We start from the raw sequence: 20264 nt of genomic DNA, 5'->3' as shown, positions 1-20264 counted from the left end.
AACCAAACAAAAAGAAGTTGTTGATTTGTCTCTTCATATTGTCAATTTGTAAGCAGTTCAGTCAAACATTTTATTTAATGAGAAAAGACATGATTTTCTTCCCCCAAGAAAAGGATAACTCTGTTTGTGCTCTTGAGAGGCATAAGAACATTGATTAACATAGTGGTCAATGGAAGCAAACAAAAAAAAAAGTTGATGATTTGTCTCTTCATATTGTCAATTTGCAAATAGTTCTGTCAAATGTTCTATTTAATGAGAAAATACATGATCTGCTTCCCCAAAGAATAGGATAACTCTTTTTGCACTCAATGCATGCAAGCAAAAAAAGAAAGTTGTTGAATTGTCTCTTCATATTGTTAATTTGCAAACAGTTCAGTCTAAAGTTTTATTTAATGAGAAAAGACATGATCCACTTCTCTTAAGAAAAGGATAATTCCTTTTGCATTCTCGAAAGGCATAACAACATTAATTAGCATAGTAGTACATGCATGCAAGCAAAAAAAGAGTTGTTGATTTGTCTCTTTATATTGTCAATTTACAAACAGTTCAATTTAACATTTTATTTAATGAGAAAAGACATGATCTGCTTCTACAGCTGTACAGCTGTAGAAGATAGTTAAGGCGATGGAGAACGCTGCAACACTAGCAAACACTCACTTTCTTATTGACAGCTAGACTGAACAATGAATGCATGGCCGGATTCATCAATGCTGCTTACTATTGAATGACATTATTCCTTATCTCTGTGTTCTCATACAACTTTATTCAGATCAATAACGCTATGAACTGCTTTCTATTGAACTTATATGTTAATAATTTCTTAAAACTTCATTAAGCTGTCTCAGTCCAATGTTCTTGCTACTGTCGCTGATTTATATTTGTTGCTGTGGTAACAGACCCCATCATCTTGATCAATGTGAAGTGGACCAAATAAAAAATACTCGACATTTCTGTCCATTTTAAAAATTAAAGTGAGCATGGAATACGCATCCCTCACATTTTACTAACAGCTGGTGAGATCAATTGGAAGATGTGGAAGCTCAGTGTTCTAGTTGTCATGAACAAGATTCTTATTAAGAAACTCAATTCGGTTGGTCTTGGTGTCACAAGTTTTTTTCAATTTCTTATAGCTATAGTGAAACATTTCCATACAATGGGAAGCTACAACATATTCTTAATAGCTCCTACACTTATTGAAACTTACATGTTTCTTCTTCGATTATTCCCGATTTGGGGTCATAATTATATGCACATGCTTATATAATTTATAGTCATGTGTTCACATGAGGTACCATGTATGGAGTCATCTTAACCCTAAAGTTTTGGTGTTCTCCAAATTATAAGCACTTTAACATGTATGCATGCACACACTCCTTTAAAGTCTTGATGGGTTTAGATTGCATTAGATCAAAGATATTATGAATGTCAAAATCAAGGGAGTATCAACAAATTTATTTTTATGGCTATTAGATTTCTACAGTCCACGTTAAAATTCACTTGTTATTTTTGGATTCTATTGTATACAAAAAAAATTTGTCATCGACTTTTTGAATCACACTCCGTGATTCATCATCAGGATGAAAAGAGTTCTAAAAAGATGTATGATAATATCTTACATTTTTATGTTCACTGTGTATGAAAGAATTCTAAGTTGTGTTGGATTGAGGCATATAATGTACCATTCTATAATTGTCATGGGAGTTCATATTGCTTCCTATAGCTATCTAACTTATTTTTTCCCCTTTTTATCTAGAAACCATGTAAATCCTTAAAAAAAGTCTAGTTTGACATTTGACAAAAGATACTAAAACACCTGAGCTCTTAGAAATCATAAAATGATACATGATTTATTGAAGACCATAAATAAATATTTCTATTTTATTTGACCATTTGTATATATATCTACATGGAATTTGATGCCCTTCCTCACTAATTTGAGCTATAAATATCAGTGGGTTGTATCTTATTCAGCTATTACCTCAAATGATAAAGTGGTCCTCTCAAATGGTGGTCTAGAATCTTGAAGTGTTGAAAGATTTATAATCTTTTCCAATGATGACCTTGTAATGATGATTTTACATTTAATATCCTTATGTGGATAGTTAGCCACTTGTATGAGAGATTATTCTATCCTTAGAAGCACGAGAATTAAAGAGGCATTAAGTTGTTTGTATGGTACTAATATGAATTTTTATCATAGATCCATTTGTCTACAATAATATCTCTATGAAACTAATCCATCTTTTACATTTTAAACTTATTTAAAAAAAACATGGATAAGGTAGGAAAAACTCATCCTAATAAAAAACAAAACCAAACTAAAATTTAAAGAGAAGAATAATCAAAGAAAGCAAATATTAATGACAACACATGAAATCAAATTTTGAATCCCGACATAGTTTAGTCACTTTTTCTTTCCATTTTAGAACTAAGTATCATAGTTTAATTTGTAGTTGGCATACACATTTTTTAAACAAATAAAAGACTATTTATTGATGTTGAAAATAAAATCCTTTGTTGATTATCTTTTTTCATCTAGCTATAGTAGTTATACTATCCTTACTAGTAGTTTCTTAATCAATTCTAGAAATGTAAGATTTATAATATTGGAAAAATGACTTCCTTGCCATATGCTAATAGGTATGGGGAATTCAAAATTAGCCTATTAGGAATGATTTTATCAAGCCTTAAGACCATTTTCATATTTAATGTCATTATCTCTAATATTCTACTCCCCTTGATTATTTTCGTCAGTTTTTTATTTATACTAAGTTATTTCCTTGAGAATAATGGTTCAACAATTTCATCAAATAAATCTCCTATTTCATAAAAAAAATAAAAAGTTAGGTGTCTAAAAATTCCTTTATATTATTATTTACCATAATTTGAGGCATTATGAATCTAGTAGTATGATCGTATGGAATACTAAGGATAACTACTCCAATGGCTTCCTCAATTGTAACTATTGTGGTCCATATTATGAAATATTTTTTTGTTGTAAGGATCCGCTTGTAACCTTCATTCATTACAAGGTCAATCATTCTAATGAAATATTGATGCAAGAGCATCCCTGGTTCTTGGAAATCTTGCATCAACCAAAAATGTTTTCTTTTTAGTTTGTTCCTATTTTGCAGTTTCAACATTTCATTATGTGTTTCTTTGCATTTTTTCATTGGATTTTGCAGAGCTAGATTTTGATGATGAAAGTGTTCATTTTCCTTAGCCTAAGTCCGCAAGATGTTTGGATCTTTTCCTGGTCACTTTCGGAATCCAAGACATTTTTTTTGGCTTAGAACACCAGAACCGCTTGAACCTATTTACTATTGGTGAATCTTACAGATCTCTACCATAGCTTGCAGAGCTTCAGTTCGTTGATTTCAACATTCCTTGGCATGTGGCCGACCTTCCATTAGGTCCGCACTTCATCCTATGATTTTTTCAGATAGATCTCTTTGGTGGAGGCTGACCTGGTGGTTTTACACGTTTCATCTTGTTCATCGGCATTTCATTCTTATTGGGCTGACACAAATCCCTATTGATCATATAAATCAATGTAATTGAGCATTAAAAATCAATCGATTAGAGAATAGAAGATAGATCTTGAGATTAAGAGGTTTGAAGTTGACCAATACTGTAATTGAGCATGTATGTATTCTAGTAAGTGAGCCGAATCTTGTAGCCCACATATTACCGACAGAGTGTAAATGAATTTCATTATATAATTTAGTCATTTTTTCATTGCCTCCATCACATTGTATTTCTTTTGTTGTGTTTACTCTTGCTACACGGTCCAGATTGTTCTGTTTGAGCACCCTCCTCACCATGTCTGCACCAAGTCATATTAGAGTAAGATTTTGTTTCGAAGATTGCGTTATCCTATAAGATTTGTTGTGGGGTGGCGAATTGAAGATCCATCCTGCAGCTATAGAGGACTTGCATGAAGATGGTGCGAAGAGGAAATAGAAATGGTGGAGCTCATGGAAATGCAGACCCTACTGTGATGGAAATGTTGAGAGGAATTGCAGCCCGATTAGAAGCCGTTGAAACAGTCCAGAGGAGAGGTCGACATGTTGGAGATGTAAGTGATGAAGAGAAAGAAGACATAGATAGAGAACAAGGAGAAAATCCACTGGTGAACGATCCGAATGAAGAAAGGTTTATAGGAGAATTGCCTAGAGAAAATAGCAAACCACATTTTACCCCACCAGATTATGATGGCAAGTTGGATTCAGATGAAATACTAGATTGGATCATAGAGATGGAAAAGTATTTTGATTTTGAAGGCACTAAAGAAATTAGAAAGGTGAGATATTCTTGCACTAAGTTGAAAGGACATGCATCTCTTTGGTGGGAAAATTTGTAGGTAGATAGACAGAGAAGAGGTAAAGAGAAGTCAAATCTTGGGAGCGGATGGTCAGTAAGTTAAAATTAAAGTTTATGCCTATCGATTATCAAGTGAATCTATTCCGGAAGTTGCAGAACTTGAAGCAAAAGGAATCTAGTGTGAAGGAGTATACCGAATCATTTTACAAATTGAATATCAAATCCAGACACATTGATGATGATATCGAACAAGTTGCTAGATATTTGAATGGGTTGTGGATGTCTATACAAGATGAACTCTAATTAATCAAGTTGCAGAGTGCTAAGGAAACCTATCAATATGCCCTAAAATAATAAGAGAAGTTGAACAAAAGACATGAGAAGAAGCAAAGAGGTAGAGGCGAAAGGTTTTTTGGAAGAAGATTTCAAGGAGGAAGAAGCTATTCTGGAGGAAGAGAACCCTGTACAAATTTTTGGCAAATGCACACTCCAATGAGAAATTGTAGGTGATAGAAGGTTTTGTTATTGATGGCAACCTTGCAATCATATGATACTAGCAAGATAGGATATCGACACCGACAATGAAAAACTCTACACTGGGACACAAAACACCAGTAGTGAAAGGAAGGATACCGACACCCTGGCTAACAGGAATTTGTTTATAATGTATTTTGTAATTAATTGTAAAATCATTGTAAGCCGACATGGCAAGTTGTAAAATGACTCATATATGTATGAGATCATTGTAGAACATTTTGTAATAAGGAGATAGGCGAAATTATGTAGACCTAATATGCAAATTATAGGTTAAGGGTTTATGTATGTAGCAGAGCTTAAACCGGTACTGGTTCTCGCATAGAAATTGCTAATTTGAACAGTACAAGACATTGGATTTATATAATCCATTATTGTAAGTCAGTGTGACTTATTTTGTGATTGAGCAGTGAGCTCTAGGCACTTGGCCTTCCTGCATGTGCAGGGCCCTATTGTAAGAGTAATATTCCCATCGAGGTTTTTCCCACACCGGGTTTCCTCATTAAAATATTGTGTTATGGTGTGCTTCTCATGTGGTTGTTGTTATTCTTGTTTACTAAATTATTTCTAGTTTGCCGGTACACAGTTTTAATTTGTTTTTCATGTTTTAAGTCAAGTAAATTTATATACCAGTTAGATACTGATTCACTCCCCCCCCCTCTCAATATATTTGGGAATCCAAGCAATTGGTATCAGAGCCTGGTCCTCTATTTTCAGAAGCCTAACAGGTTGAGGAAGATCTTATCATTGGTAGAGGTGGAAAACTTGAGAAAACAATTGGAAATAGCTCTTTCAGACTATGATGCAGAAAAGGTGAAGAATATCAAACTTGAAGATGATCTAAAGGCTGCTCAGGATATTATTCAAGCACTTCAAGAGAATTTTACTATTGCAAGGAATAAAAGAAGAGAACTTTGTGAAAAAATGCAAAATGAAGAAAATGAAAAGGAAACTCTTAATGATCTGGTAAACAAGCTAAGACAAGAGATCAATACAACACAGAATGAGATGCAGGATATGACTATGAGATTTTGTAAAGAAATTTAAGATAGAAAGAAGAATGAAGAAGACTTGGTTAGAAGACTAAATGATGCTAAAAATGAAAACACAAGACTCAGTCATGAAAATGATATGTTGAAGACAAATCTAATACACACACAAAATGACAGAACTGAACTCATAAGACAGAAAGGAATCTTAGAGAGTGAACTAACTGCTGCAAATCATCACAAGGAGAATTTCAAGAAAAGTTCAAAAGAACTTGGTAACATGTTGAAGAATTAAAAACCTAATGGTGACACAAATGGCCTTGACTTTGAAGTTGGTGAAAGCTCCAGTACTGCAAACAATCATGATCATAGCAAACCAGTAAGACAACCTACTGCTTACAAGTTTAATGGCAAATGCTTTAACTATAACAAGTATGGTCATAGAGCAAATCAGTGTAGATCTAGAAATTATCAGAACACTAATACACCCACCAGTCAATGTTCTAAATGCAATAAAGTTGGTCATAATTTAGAAAAGTGCAAAATGAATGTGAGATGTTATGTTTGTGGAAGATTTGGGCACTTATCTAATAAATGCAAAACACATACCGGTATATGATATGGGAAAGCTATTCAGAAGAACAATGTGACTTGTTATGCCAATAAAAAAATTGGACATATTGCAAAATTTTGTAGAAGTAAGGCATCACTGACAAATAACAAAGGTCCTAGTTTGAAAGGTAAAGAAAAAGTTGAAGAGGTAAAGCAAGAATTCTCAAAACAATGGATCAGAAAGTCAGATTAGAATGTTGATGTGAATACTCTTCCACCGGTAGAACAAAGTAACACTCCATCAACAGGAGACTCTTCATCTATCTGAAGAAAATTCTTTTGGGGGTTTAGCAACAAAATGAAAAACATGCTATTATTCCCTTGGTTGATGGTGAGAAGTTGAAATTACTTCTATATCGGAAGATAAGTTAAGTTGTGACTTAACTGACAAGAATTAAATGTGGTAGTTGGTGAAAATAACATTATAAAGCAAGTGTTTTGGCTCCTTTTTCATTCAACGAGCATTCAAATCTTTGAGAGTGCAAAAATTATCGAGTGAAGGTACTCCAAGCAAAGAAGTGAAGCGGTCTATCAAATCATTCATCCTTAAGGTAGATTGAGGTATTTATAGCTATGGCATCTTCATCCACTCCTTCCAAACCCTACTGTTGTTGAAATTGTTAAGTGACCTAGACCCGTTTTTAAGCTAGTTCCCAAAATTGCTAAGAAAGATGATAGCATAGGTGCATTCTCTCAAATCCCTAAAGGAGTAGTATATGCTAAAGACCCTACAATGTATATACATTGTCATATTGATGAACTAGGTGATGATGAAATTAAAAATATGTATAAGACTGTAATTTGTGATGAATTCGGAAATGTCAAACCTAAACATAAGATAGTAGAAACCCTAGGTTTCACTGAAATTCTTAGTATCTTGGATTTCCCCAAGGATATCATAAGGATTGTGTTAAGAAGAGTACATGGTGAATTCTTCTGGTTAGACTCTATTCATAAAATCACAAAAGAAGTAGTAAAAGTTGTAATAGGGTTACCCTCCACTGGCAACATACCTGACAAAACTAAGAAGGTCTCAAATGGCTTAGTGACAAACCTAACCGGTGCAACATTTGATAAGAGATCTCTAAGGGTAAATGATGTGAAGGATACAAATATCAGATTTATCAATATGATCTTAGGTTATAAGGCTACACATGCAAATAGGTTAAACTCAGTTTGTAGCCTATGTATCAAGAGTGCCTATGATATGATAAATGATAATGAAAGAATAGACATATGTGAATGGCTCAAAGATGAGTTGATAGAAAATTTGGGTAAGATCAAAAGAGACAAGAAAGGAACATTCAGATTTCGAAACTTACTTATTTGTCTAATGCTATACATAACCAAACAAGTACCCGGTATTGGTGCTAGAGATTTTTGATTTGATATACTGGTAGGAAAACAACTATCAGAACTTTTGAACAATATGGGAGAGAACAGGGAGAAAAACATAAATGAGCATTTTCAAGCATTGAAGGCTCGAATGAAGACCAGAGTAAGACTATCCCAATCTATTGTGGATAAGTATCAAAAGGAAATCTATTTTGTGATCAAGAAAGATGAAATTTGGATGGAGGCAGTTATCCCTAGAACCATCTAGGTAACTGAAGTGGGCTATGAGATAGATGATAACATCATAGAAACTTATGAAAAATCCCTCCTTGAAGATCCTAAGGAACCGGAAGAGAAAGTATTTGGTAGTGCATAAATAATTGAGAGCACTATACAATCAAGGAAAAGAGTTAAGAAGGTAGAAACAACTATTAGAAAAGGAACCCGACAGACAAAGCAAATCAAGGAAGATGTGCTAAAATAAACTAGTATAACTGAAAGTGAGTTGGAAGCACTTCAACCAAAAACTCACCTTTCACCGGTTGGAACTTCTTCTGAAAGTGAAATACCTATTGTATTCAAGATAGTTGAGAGGAAAATAAAATCTTCACTGGTACCATCTCCTACACCAAAAAGGACAAGACAAAAGCAACAGGCAGTAAGGCCTCCAACAAAGAAAATGACTCCTAAGAAGAAGAAGGTGAAACAAACTATTGCCCCTATTGACAAACTTCTTAGTGAAATTATAGAGGATGGTAAGCTAAAGAATATCAATAAAATATACAATACACTATCAGCTAATGATAAGGAAAGTATAGAGAACAGTGTAATTCTACACTTCGATATATACCAAAAATTTTTGATGCAAATTATTGATGAAATTCCAAATGACTTGTATAGGAGATTAGAAGCTAGAAGATTATCTATTGTTGAATTGGATAAAAAGATTAAGATTGAAAAATTACTGGCAGTGCATCCAGTTAACTCACCTGAAGAAATAGACAAATTAATCAGTGAGGCTAACTAGACAGTATTCTCTACTGCTCACCGACATGTAGCACTTATGGCTGGTAGAGTAACTGAAGTATTTGAGGAAACTACTGATGGATGGAATATTTTATTTGTGGAAAAAGAAAAAGAGGAAGAATTACTTAGACCTAAGCCTATCAAAGTTTACCAAAAGGACAAAGATAAGGAGAAAGGTAAGGTAGGTGGACCACCAAGTTTAAAAATAACTGACAATATGCCCCCACCTCTTTCAGATACTCCACCGGTAGACACTACTGCAAATCAATTGGCCACTGAGAGTATGGAACTCTGGTAGAAGATACAAAACCTGAATCAGAAATTTTGTATTTAGTAAATATAGATACTTAGGAAGTTAATGTCGTGGTTGACAGGGAGACCACTGAGGATAAGGAGAAAGATGTGACTACTGAGTCACTGGCTATAGAGGTTGAGTTAAACACATAAAAACCTACATAGGCAGAGCAACTGGCAGAGGGTACCACTGAGAAACTAGTAGAAACAATAGATAAACCATCTGAAGAACCAGCTAAAGAGAATTCAGAGGCACAAACTAAGAAACCGACAACTGAAAACTCAAAGAAACCATCTGAGACACAAATAGAGAAACCAAAACTGGTACAGGTTGAAGCACAGGTTCAGACAGATAGAGTTCCATTGGCCCAAACTGAAAAGCATAAACCTTTGTTTTGGAAATGCAAACACAGACAGACCTACTAGAGGTCGAACAGAGAAAGGAAATAACTACAATCGATAGCATGGCTATTGTAAAAACTGTTGGACAAACATCTGGTACAACTATGACAAAATTCAGACCTACTAATGTAACTGAGGTCTTATTAGATTCAATAAAGAAGATCACATAATGCAATGCACAAGCCTATAAGGCTATTGATGATACAATACCAATTCTTAAATTGATAGCACTAAAGTGCAGTGTTGAGAATAAAGATTCTTTAGGTCAACTAGACACATTGTCTAAGTTTATTACCAGTAACCTATTGACTATTGATAAAATAAATGAGGATACATTTAAGGAGAGAATGATTAAAGAAAAATAGAAATTATTTGAGGATCTCGTAAAGAAAAATAAGGAAGAAATGGACACCCTTTTACTAGAACTTTGAGAAATAATCTATGACTTCATGAAATTGTACATGGACACTTGTAAAATGAATGTCTTAATAGAGGATCTTGACAAGGAGATCAGCAAAGCTCAAGAGAAGATAAATAATATTGCTGACAATTTGATTGGAACATCAAATTCATTTTTGGAATTAGAAAAGAAAATTGGAGAGCAGGAAAAAAAAATCAAGAAATTGAAGAAAGACAAACATGGAATAAAGGATAAGGCAAAGGACTTAAAATGCAGACTTAGTCCAAGACTAGAGTATCTTATATCTTTGAGAAAAGAAATATCCGAGGTTCTGGTTCCCAGACTGAAGACACCGGAAGAGAAAATGCACATACTCATTGGTACAATGCAGAGAACACAAGAGGCCATAAAAGACTGCAAAACATTCATCAATGGTATAAACTTAGTTTTGACAGATATCTTTCAGATTGTAACCCATCGGTTACAAGAATCCAGACAGGACTCCATTGACAATGAATGACAACCTTTGTCATTGATGTCAAAGGGGGAGTAGTGGGATGGGAAAAATGATAAAAAAAAAAGGACATCATCTGCTCAGGGGGAGTATATAATTTTGAGCATACATTTTTGGTAAGACAATTTTGGCAGACTATTTTTGGATATCATTTTGGACACTTTTTGATTTTTCTCATGAGTGTTTCCATCAATGCCAAAGGGGGAGATTGTTGGCAAATGCACACTCCAATGAGAAATTGTAGGTGATTGAAGGTTTTGTCATTGATGGCAACCTTACAATCATATGATACCGGCAAGACAGGATACCGACATCGGCAATGACAAACTATACACCGGCACACAAAACATCGATAGTGAAAGGAAGGATACCGACACCTTGGCCGATAGGAATTTTGTTTATAATGTATTTTGTAATTAATTGTAAAATCATTGTAAGCCGACATGGCAAGTTGTAAAATGACTCATATATGTATGAGATCATTGTAGAACATTTTGTAATAAGGAGATAGGTGAAATTATGCAGACCTAATATGCAAATTATAGGTTAAGGGTTTATGTATGTAGTAGAGCTTAAACCGGTACTAGATCTGGCATAGCAGATGCTAATCTGAAGTAGTACAAGACATTGGATTTATATAATCCATTTTTGTAAGTCAGTCTGACTTCTTTTATAATTGAGCAGTGAGCTCTAGGCACTTGGCCTTCCTGCATGTGCAGGCCCCTATTGTAAGAGAAATATTCCCTTATTGGCCAGTAAGCAAATATTGTGGGTCACAAATCCCACTGAGGTTTTTCCCATGTTGGGTTTCCTCATTAAAATACTATGTTATGGTGTGCTTCTCATGTGGTTGTTGTTATTCTTGTCTATTTCATTATTTTTGGTTTACCGATACACAATTTTAATATTTTTTTCATGTTTTAAGTCAAGTAAATTTATATACCAGTTAGATACTAATTCACCCCCCCATCAGTATCTTTGGGAATCCAAACAATTAGAGTAAAGACAAGGAAGTTAGCAGAGATGGAAGTTCATACCAAAAGGATGATATAAATGTTTACAAGAGAAGAGAACCTGATGGATATCGGAATGAGAGTTATGGTAAAGATGATATAAGACAAGATAAAAGAGTGTTTAGAGGAACCTGCTTTAAGTGTAGTGGAGAAGGACATCATACTTTTGAATGTAATAAGATAGAGAACACTGGGAGAAGAACATTGGTGGAAGAAGACCATACCGGATCAGCTAATAAACCAAAAGATGGAGAATTATTGGTGATGAGAAGATATTTGTGTCATACTAGAGATGATGAGGAGCCCTTGTAGAGGAGGAATTTGTTCAAGACCAGATGCAAGGTATCCGGTAAGTGTTGTAAAGTTATAATTGATAGTGGTAGTTCAAATTAGATCTTGTTTCAGAGGAGATGGTGAATAAGCTGAATTTGGAAAGGTTGAAGCACCCTAAGACTTATCAAATAGCATGGATTAAGGATGATCATAAGATAATAGTAACTGAAGAATGTTTGGTAAAATTTAAAATTAGATCTTATCATGATGAAGTTTTGTGTGATATTATGTCTATGGATATATCATATCTTGTTGGGTAGACCTTGGTAGTATGATAGATAGGTAATACATGATGGGAGGAAGAACATATACACTATTGTTGCAAATGGAATGAAGAAGACCTTGTTACCCTTGGAAGATCCCCAAAAGAGTGAAGTTTGTACCAGTGCTAGAATTTGTTTGGTGGATGGAAGAAAATTCTTGGATGGGATGAGACATGAGAATGTGTGTTTTGCTTTAGTTCCTAAGAAGACTGAAGATCCAAAGAATGAAGAAGAACAACCAGAGGAATTAAAGGAGTTGTTGACAGAGTATGTAGACATCATTTTATATAATGTACTTGATGGATTACCCCCTGTGAGAAGTATCATTCATTGCATGGACCTGATTCCCAGAGCTAGTTTTCCTAATAAAGTAGCACTCCCGATGACACTGACAAAGAATGAGGAGCTGAATAGACAAGTGCAAGATTTGTTGAGGAAAGGTTTGATCAGAGAAATTTTGAGTCCTTGTGCCATTCTAGTAGTGTTAGAACCTAAGAATAATGGAGAATGGAGGATGCATACTGACTCTAGAGCAATAAGCAAGATCACATGAAGTAGTGATTTCCTTTGCCAAGGATGGATGACATAATAGATTGTTTGAGTGGAGTCAGATACTACACAAAGATAGAATTGAAGAGTGGATACCATCAGATCAGAATCAAAGAAGGAGATGAGTGGAAGATAACATTCACGACAAATGAAGGATATGAATGGTTTTTGCTGCATTTTGGATTGACTAATGCAACGAGTACTTTCATGAAATTGATGAATGAGGTATTGAAGAAGTTCTTGGGTAAGTTTGTTATCGTGTATTTTGATGACATTGTGATTTTAAGTAAGAGCAAGGAAGAACATATGTTGTATTTGAGAGAAGTTTTTCTGAGGTTGAGAGAAGAAAAGTTGTTGATAAACATTAAGAAGTGCAATTTCATGAATGAAGAGTTAGTCTATTTGGGATTTGTGATATCTGAGGATGGATTGAAGATGGATCCTGAGAAGGTAAGAGCAATTTTTGAATGGCCTACACTAGAAAGCATTGGAGAGGTAAGATCATTTCATGGATTGGATAATTTCTACCTGAAGTTTATAAAATATTTCAATTCAATTTGTAGCCCTATGACAGAAACAATGAGAAGGGATAGAAAGGATTTCAAGTGAACAACCGAAGAAAATAAGAGCTTTGAATTGTTGAAGTAGAAGGTGATAGAGCATCTTGTGTTAGCTTTACAGGATTTTAGCAAGGTATTTCAAGTAGACTATGATGTAAGTGGAAATGCAATTGGAGTTGTGTTGAGTTAGGAAGGAAGTCCAGTCACTTATTTCAGTGAGAAGCTGAATAATGCAAGGAGGATATATTCCGCATATGATTAGGAATTCTATTCCATAATTCAATCATTAAATAAGTGGAGACATTATTTGTTTACTAAGGAGTTTGTGTTGTATATATATGATCAATATTTATAGTATTTGAATAGTCAGAGTAAGTAGAATCAGAGACACATGAGATGGGTAGAGTTCTTGCAGAGTTATACCTTTGTGTTGAAGCATAGAAGTGGAAATTCAAATAAAGTTGTTGATGCATTAAGTAGAAGGAGGAATTTAATGACAAAGATGAGAGTGGAGGTAATAGGTTTTAAAGAGTTGAAGAACTTGTATTAGGATGTCCTGGATTTTGCAGAACCTTGGAAAACCTGTAAGGAACTGGTTATGGTAGATAAAAGTAAGTGGTTGGACTATTTCATTCAAGATGAGATGTTATTTAGAGGAGTTTAGTTGTGTATACCTAGAATTTCTATGAGAGAGTCTAATAAAGGAGAAGCATAGTGGACAATTAGCCGAACACTTTTGGAGTTGATAAGATAGTGGCATTGATAAGTGAGAATTACTTTTGGCCTTAGATTCATAAGGATGTCATGAAATTTGTGCAGAGCCATAGAATTGGTCAACTTACAAAAGGTAGTGGTCAGAATGGGGGATTGTATAAGCCTTTGACAATTCCGAAGAGACCTTGGGAGGACATAAGCATTGATTTAATACTTGGATTGCCTAGGACATAGAGAGGAAATGATTCTATATTTGTGGTGGTGGATAGATTCTCAAAGATGGCACATTTCATACTATTGGAATTTGCATGAAGATTGCATTAATGATATGTTATGTTTCCATTGATGTCAATTGAACTGGTAATGGTATTTATGATATTATTGTTATTATTGATATTATCTTGTAACCAATAGGAAGAGCTTTATGGAAGATATTGTAAACTGGTATATAAGTATGTGAGTTGAACCAGTAATTGGTGTATAAGGTTAAACTCTTTCTATGCAATGTAACCAGTAAACCCTACCAGTTGTTGTTTTTTAAACCCTAACCGATTAAGTTTGCTGAAATGTTTATGTTGGTTTATTATATGATGTTGAGCGGTAATGATGGTGACACATGTGGTCATTGTATGAAGATAAGTTGAGATTATTTTGGTGCGTTTGTTTGATTGTCTAGGGAATGAGAAAAGTGGATTGCATCTAAGCAAAGCATGTGATTAGTTACAATTCCAATGAAGTGGTGATCATGGAGCAGTTGGAATTTTATTGAAGAATGTGTATAGATCGCTATGTAAATCCAATGGTCACACTTGAACCGATTTGTTTGTAATCTCTATGAGAGAATTATGTTTTTATTGTTTTACTGGACCTAATTGATTTGTATTTAAGGTCGATGAAGTTGTTTTACAAAAGATGTTGGCAGAAATCAGTAGAGTGTGTGGTTGCCTAATCGGAGAATGGATCTGCAGTTTGTGTAAAGGCAGATTGAAGCTTAAAAGGATCTAATCAATAAAATGTAGTGCTATTCAAACAAATCAAGAAAAACTTATTGTCTTCTAACAATTACAACAAAATTGAAATCCCCTAACCAGGAAAGCTCTAACAAGCTTTGTTACTTCTTAAATCCTCTAACAAGGTGGTCCATTACCTTGGATTCTCAAATCCTCTACCGAGGTTACTCCTAATAGGGTATTTTGTTTTTATCAAGGCATTTGTAAATCCCTTAACCGGTTGATTCCTAACAGGATTAGTTCTTAACATGACTTATTGTAAAAGCTTTAACAAGCTTGGCTTCTAATAGGGTGAACTTCATAAGAGTTTAGATAGCTATCTTGTGAGTCTCATCTCACCATGGTTTTTACCTATTTGGGTTTTCCATGTATAAACATTTGTGTCATGTGGTGAATGTTTTTGTGGTTATGATCTTATTTGTTGATTTGATTAAGTACTTAACTATTCTGATAAGGCATGATAACTAGAAGCATTGAGAGATGGAGTGTGTTGATATATGATTAAGCATTTGGATGTTTACAAGTTAAATATTGTTTACTGTTAAGTTGCTATAATAGTCAACCGGTATTCTTATGAATATTGATCTTGACAATGATATTTTATTGATAAGTTTGAGTTTGAGTTTGGGAAGTTTGTATCAGTTTTTCAGTATACTGATTCACCGCCCCCCCCCCCCCCCCCCCTCTCAGTAATCTACCAGATACTTATTCTTTCATCATACCATCAATTGGTATCAGAGTGTCTCAGGTCCTCTATAATCTAAATCCTAACAGCTTGAGGAAAAGATCTTGTAGGTCATGATGAAGAAGGAAGGTCTGAAGTTCAACAGAGAAAACTATAGGATATGGAGTGACCAAATGAATATTTACATCAAGAGTCTGGGAAGTCAGTATTGGGATCATGTAGAAACTAAGTATATTGCACCTATTGGAACTCTAACTGATGATAAGAAGAAAGAACAACAAGAAAATCATCAAGCATTGCAGGCTATTATCAGTTCCATGTTTGATGTTGAATATGTAGATGTTCATGGTCTTGAAACTGCATATGAAGTATGGAAAAAATTTGAAGAGATTTATAGAGGTGATGAACATGTTAATATTGCTAAAGAGGAGAGCCTAAGAGGAAAGTTTGATGACATGAGAATGTCTGAAGGTGAGAATATCTAGCAGTATGGTCAAAGGATAAAAGAGATAGTTGGTGAAATAAAGAGTGCAAGAGGGAAAGTGGAAGATGCCACAGTGATCAGTAAGGTACTAAAAACCCAGGTACCAGTTTATGTTATCTGAGTTGCAGCTATTCAGAAGATGAAGTCCATTGACAAAACTAAGGTAACTCTTGACTCTATCATTGGTAAACTTACTGATTTTGAATTAAATGGCTATGATGGTAGTGTATAGAAATCTAAGTTTGCATTTAGAGCTTCTGTCTCTAACCCATCTATGAGAAAAAGTAGAGATACTTGTCATGACTATGAATCTAGATCCAATAGAGATGCTGATGATGAAGACCTCCTAGTGGAACTTGAAGCATTGTTGGCAAATGACTTCCTAGAGGCATTGGGAAGTACAGAGGTAAACTACCTTTAAAATGTTTTGCATGGAACAAGATTGGTCATATAGCAGCTAATTGTCATAATGGTGAAAATGAACACAAGAGAGACAAGTTCAAGAAGTATAAGGGTAAATGCAAGAGAGATTTTCTTATAGAAGTTGACAGTGGTATCACTTATGAAGAATCTAATGATGATGCTAGTGAAAATATTGTGTTTGTATCTATGAAGGAAGATATATCAGATCAAAAGGCACTACTATCTAGGATGGATAACTCTGATGATTGGATCATTGATAGCAGTTGTACACATCATATGACCTGTGATCGAAGAAAATTTCTTTCCTTAAAGGAATTCAATCGCAATGTTAGATTTGGCAATGAATCACCTTATATGGTTAAAGCTAAGGGAGTTATTTCTCTTAATGGGAAGAGCAGTGTTGATGATGTCTATTGGGTTGAAGGTCTAAAGTAGAATCTTCTAAGTGTGGCACAACTTAATTATAGAGGATGCCCACTGGAGTTTAGAAATGGTATGTGCAAACTCTTTGACAACAAAGGTGAATTAATTGCAACCGGGAAACAAACATCTAGAGGTAATATGTTTCATCTTAATCCTAAAGTGAGCAACTATTTGATTGCAAAGATAGATGATAGCTAGCTTTGGCATAGGATATTTTGTCATATAAACTTTAATAATATTGTTAAAGTGAGAAAGTCCAAGATAGTGAGAGGTGATAGGGAGCTTGATAGGGAAGTGCTCACAAGGAAATTTGTTCAAAAATGATCAATTTGTTTCCAAGGACTTATAGATTTTGTTGAATATGTTTACTGAATCTACCTGATTGTCATGATGTCAAATTCTCCAAGGTTTTCTTTCCCAGCAAACTCCCTTACTGGTGATGACTCTTGCCTATGCACAAAACTACTCAAAATACTTAATCCTTCCACCTATACTTGCTCATGCTTGTCTCTTGGGGCCCTCAACCTTCAGTTTCAATGTGAACTAAGGTCTTTCATCATGTAAACATAGGGGTAGTGAGGTACTACTCACCTTTGGGTGCTCAAGATCTTGTTTTGAGGTCAAATGCCCTTAACTTACTCAAAGTCCTTAACAAGGCTCAACTACCCCAAATGAGGCTGCACACCATCTAGGAGTCCCAAAATACAATTGGTGGATTTCTTGGAATGTTTCTAACACATTTCATGAGTCACCAAGTGTAGCGTCATAAATTGTACGCACTTGCTAGGGTGGTACAATTTCACACCTAGTTTAGCACCCGCCTTAGTGCATTTTACATTTTGCATTGCATTGCTCCTTTAGCATTTAATTAATCAAATTAATTAGGTCTAAGGTCCTATTTCATCATCCTCTACATCATAAAGTTGGGCCCTTTCGTTAAAGTGTGCCCTTTTCATTTTATTCCTCCAATACATCATTCAATCAAAAACCCTAATTAAGTCCTATTTTGAACTTGGGGGCTTGGTTTCGGGGGTCAAAACATCTCGAAATCACCTGTAACTTCGGGATTCTCTCTAAAATCATCATATCCGACGGCCCTGAAAATTTGGTGAAAAGTTGTCAGGACCGTGGCGCCCGGAGTGCACATGGTCCCAGACATTTTTCCCAAAATTTTAGGAGCACAATCCAATCATAAAATAAAGCTTAACCCCAAGAAATTGGCGGGAAATTCAATCTCTAGGTCGGCCAAAAGACAAAATTATGATCTAGGGTTTCCTAAATAAGAGCTCTCTTTCTTCATTTGAAGGGATCCGATTTTTGTTTTCAGGAACCTCATATGTAGCGAAAGAGCAAATCTTTGAAGACTTCAACAATATTCAACATCCCTCTATCAAGCATTTATCAATTTTATTCATCCACTTAGGGCTTGGAAGACATTGAAGAACAATAGGAGATTACCGACTGAAGATTGGCTTGTACTCCTCCCTTGAGGGTTGGGTATGATTTCATGTCTTTGCATAAGCTTCAATATATCCTTTATTCATGCTTTAGATCACTTTGCATCTTGATTTAGAGCATTTACATTATCATTTACAAGCAATTAGGGTTTACTTTCTAGGTTGCTCTAGTTTGCTTTCTTGCATTTTAGGACCTTGCACACACACTAGGTCTGCACACACAATACATTTTACAAAACAACTTGGCTCTTTGTGGAGGTAGAAATCACCGAAGTGGGGGTTTGACTAAGGCAAAACCCTATATAGCCGCCCATACCATTTTCAGATATAAGTGCAGGTTTCAGGACTCAGACGACGCCGCAGGTGACAGATCTGGGAAGAGCAGGTCGAGACAACACTCCACATCAAACTGCAGAGCAAAAGACTTGGACAGGGGCGCTGGGTGCCCTGGTCCTGCCAGGACAGGGGCACTGGGTGCCTTGGTCCCTGGGACAGAGGCGCTGGGCGCCCTGGTCCTCCTGACAGACAGTGTTTTTTGACATTTCTGGCAGTTTTCCAAAGTGCAAAACAATAGTTTCAGGTGCAGTTTTCGGGACAGAATCAGGACATTGGTGCCCGCGCCCCTGTCCCAAACATTTTCAATCAGATTTTGACTCTGGGTATGCATCTGCATTCTTATTTTGTCCTTGTGTTTACAGCTATTCATTGTTTAATCTCAATTCTGCAATCTTGTTATTAGTTTGTTCTTGCATTTTGGGATTAGGGCTTGAACTTACATCATTTGATCTTCCAATTTCAACAAAGGAATAGAAATCCTAATAGGTAGCCCGTGGCTCTCTCTTTCACAAGAAGAAGTAGCCAATTGTGTGATACCTCTAGGCTCTTTCGTATTCCGTAATGTGTGTCAAAAGGTAGGATTAGGACATGTTAACCTAGTCTCACTTTTTCTCCTACACATTTTGGTGAACCCGACGTGAAACTATCATTGCTTCCTCTTGCATTGCATTTGTTAGATCTAGATCTAGATTTCGTGTGTCTTCATTTCATTTTTTTCATTAAAAAAAAAAAAAAAAAAAAAAGAGGGTGTGTTTCTTTGCATTGTGTGTCTAAATTTTATGCAACCTTTATTTCAAAATGTCAGATTTTTATTTGCAAAATGTTCGTGCTTTTGATGATTATTATGAGTATAGCCAAGATGAATTAGATGAAGCTTTAGATGAGTTTTTAAACCCTAAAGATGCCAAACCTTCATTTTACCAAAAACTCATAAACCTTGTTACTATGCCATTTAGATGTGATGAGAAAGATAAGTCGAATGGTTCCTCTCAAGGGTACATTCCTATCAACTCTTCCACTGAATCTAGTAACATGGTTGTTTTCAATAATCCCCTCTATGAGGAGATGTCTCCTTTTGAGTCAAAAGATAAACCTTTTAATCGATATGATCATGCTTTGTTGGATGATGCTCTTGATGACTTTGTGGCTTTATCGAAATCTTTAAATAAGAACAAGACTTCTAAATTGGTTAACATGATAAACTTGAATGAGCATAACAAGCCTCTCTTTGAAGTCCAAGGTGATTATCCTTCTCCCACCTTTCAAGTTCCTAAATCACCTCTCCTTATTGTCCAAGGAGGGTATGATCATGATTCCTTTTGTACCCCGAATAAACCAATTATCACCGTGCAAGGAAGAAAACCTATAAGTCCTTATAGTTATGCCAAGCAAATAACTAGAGAGAGTTATCATGCGGTTGCCCATACTTATCACACTAGAAATAATAGGCAGCCTAATCCTCCTCCTGTTATTCCAGTTTCTCTTCCTAATCCTCAACCAATTCTTCCACAAGCTCCCCGTATTTCACAAGTTATGGGTAAGGAATATGATCTCATAGAACAACTTAAAGCTACCCCTGCTAAGA

Source organism: Cryptomeria japonica, chromosome 8 (assembly GCF_030272615.1).
Source record: "Cryptomeria japonica chromosome 8, Sugi_1.0, whole genome shotgun sequence".
NCBI classification, from domain to species: domain Eukaryota; kingdom Viridiplantae; phylum Streptophyta; class Pinopsida; order Cupressales; family Cupressaceae; genus Cryptomeria; species Cryptomeria japonica.
This window is presented reverse-complemented; position numbering follows the sequence as displayed.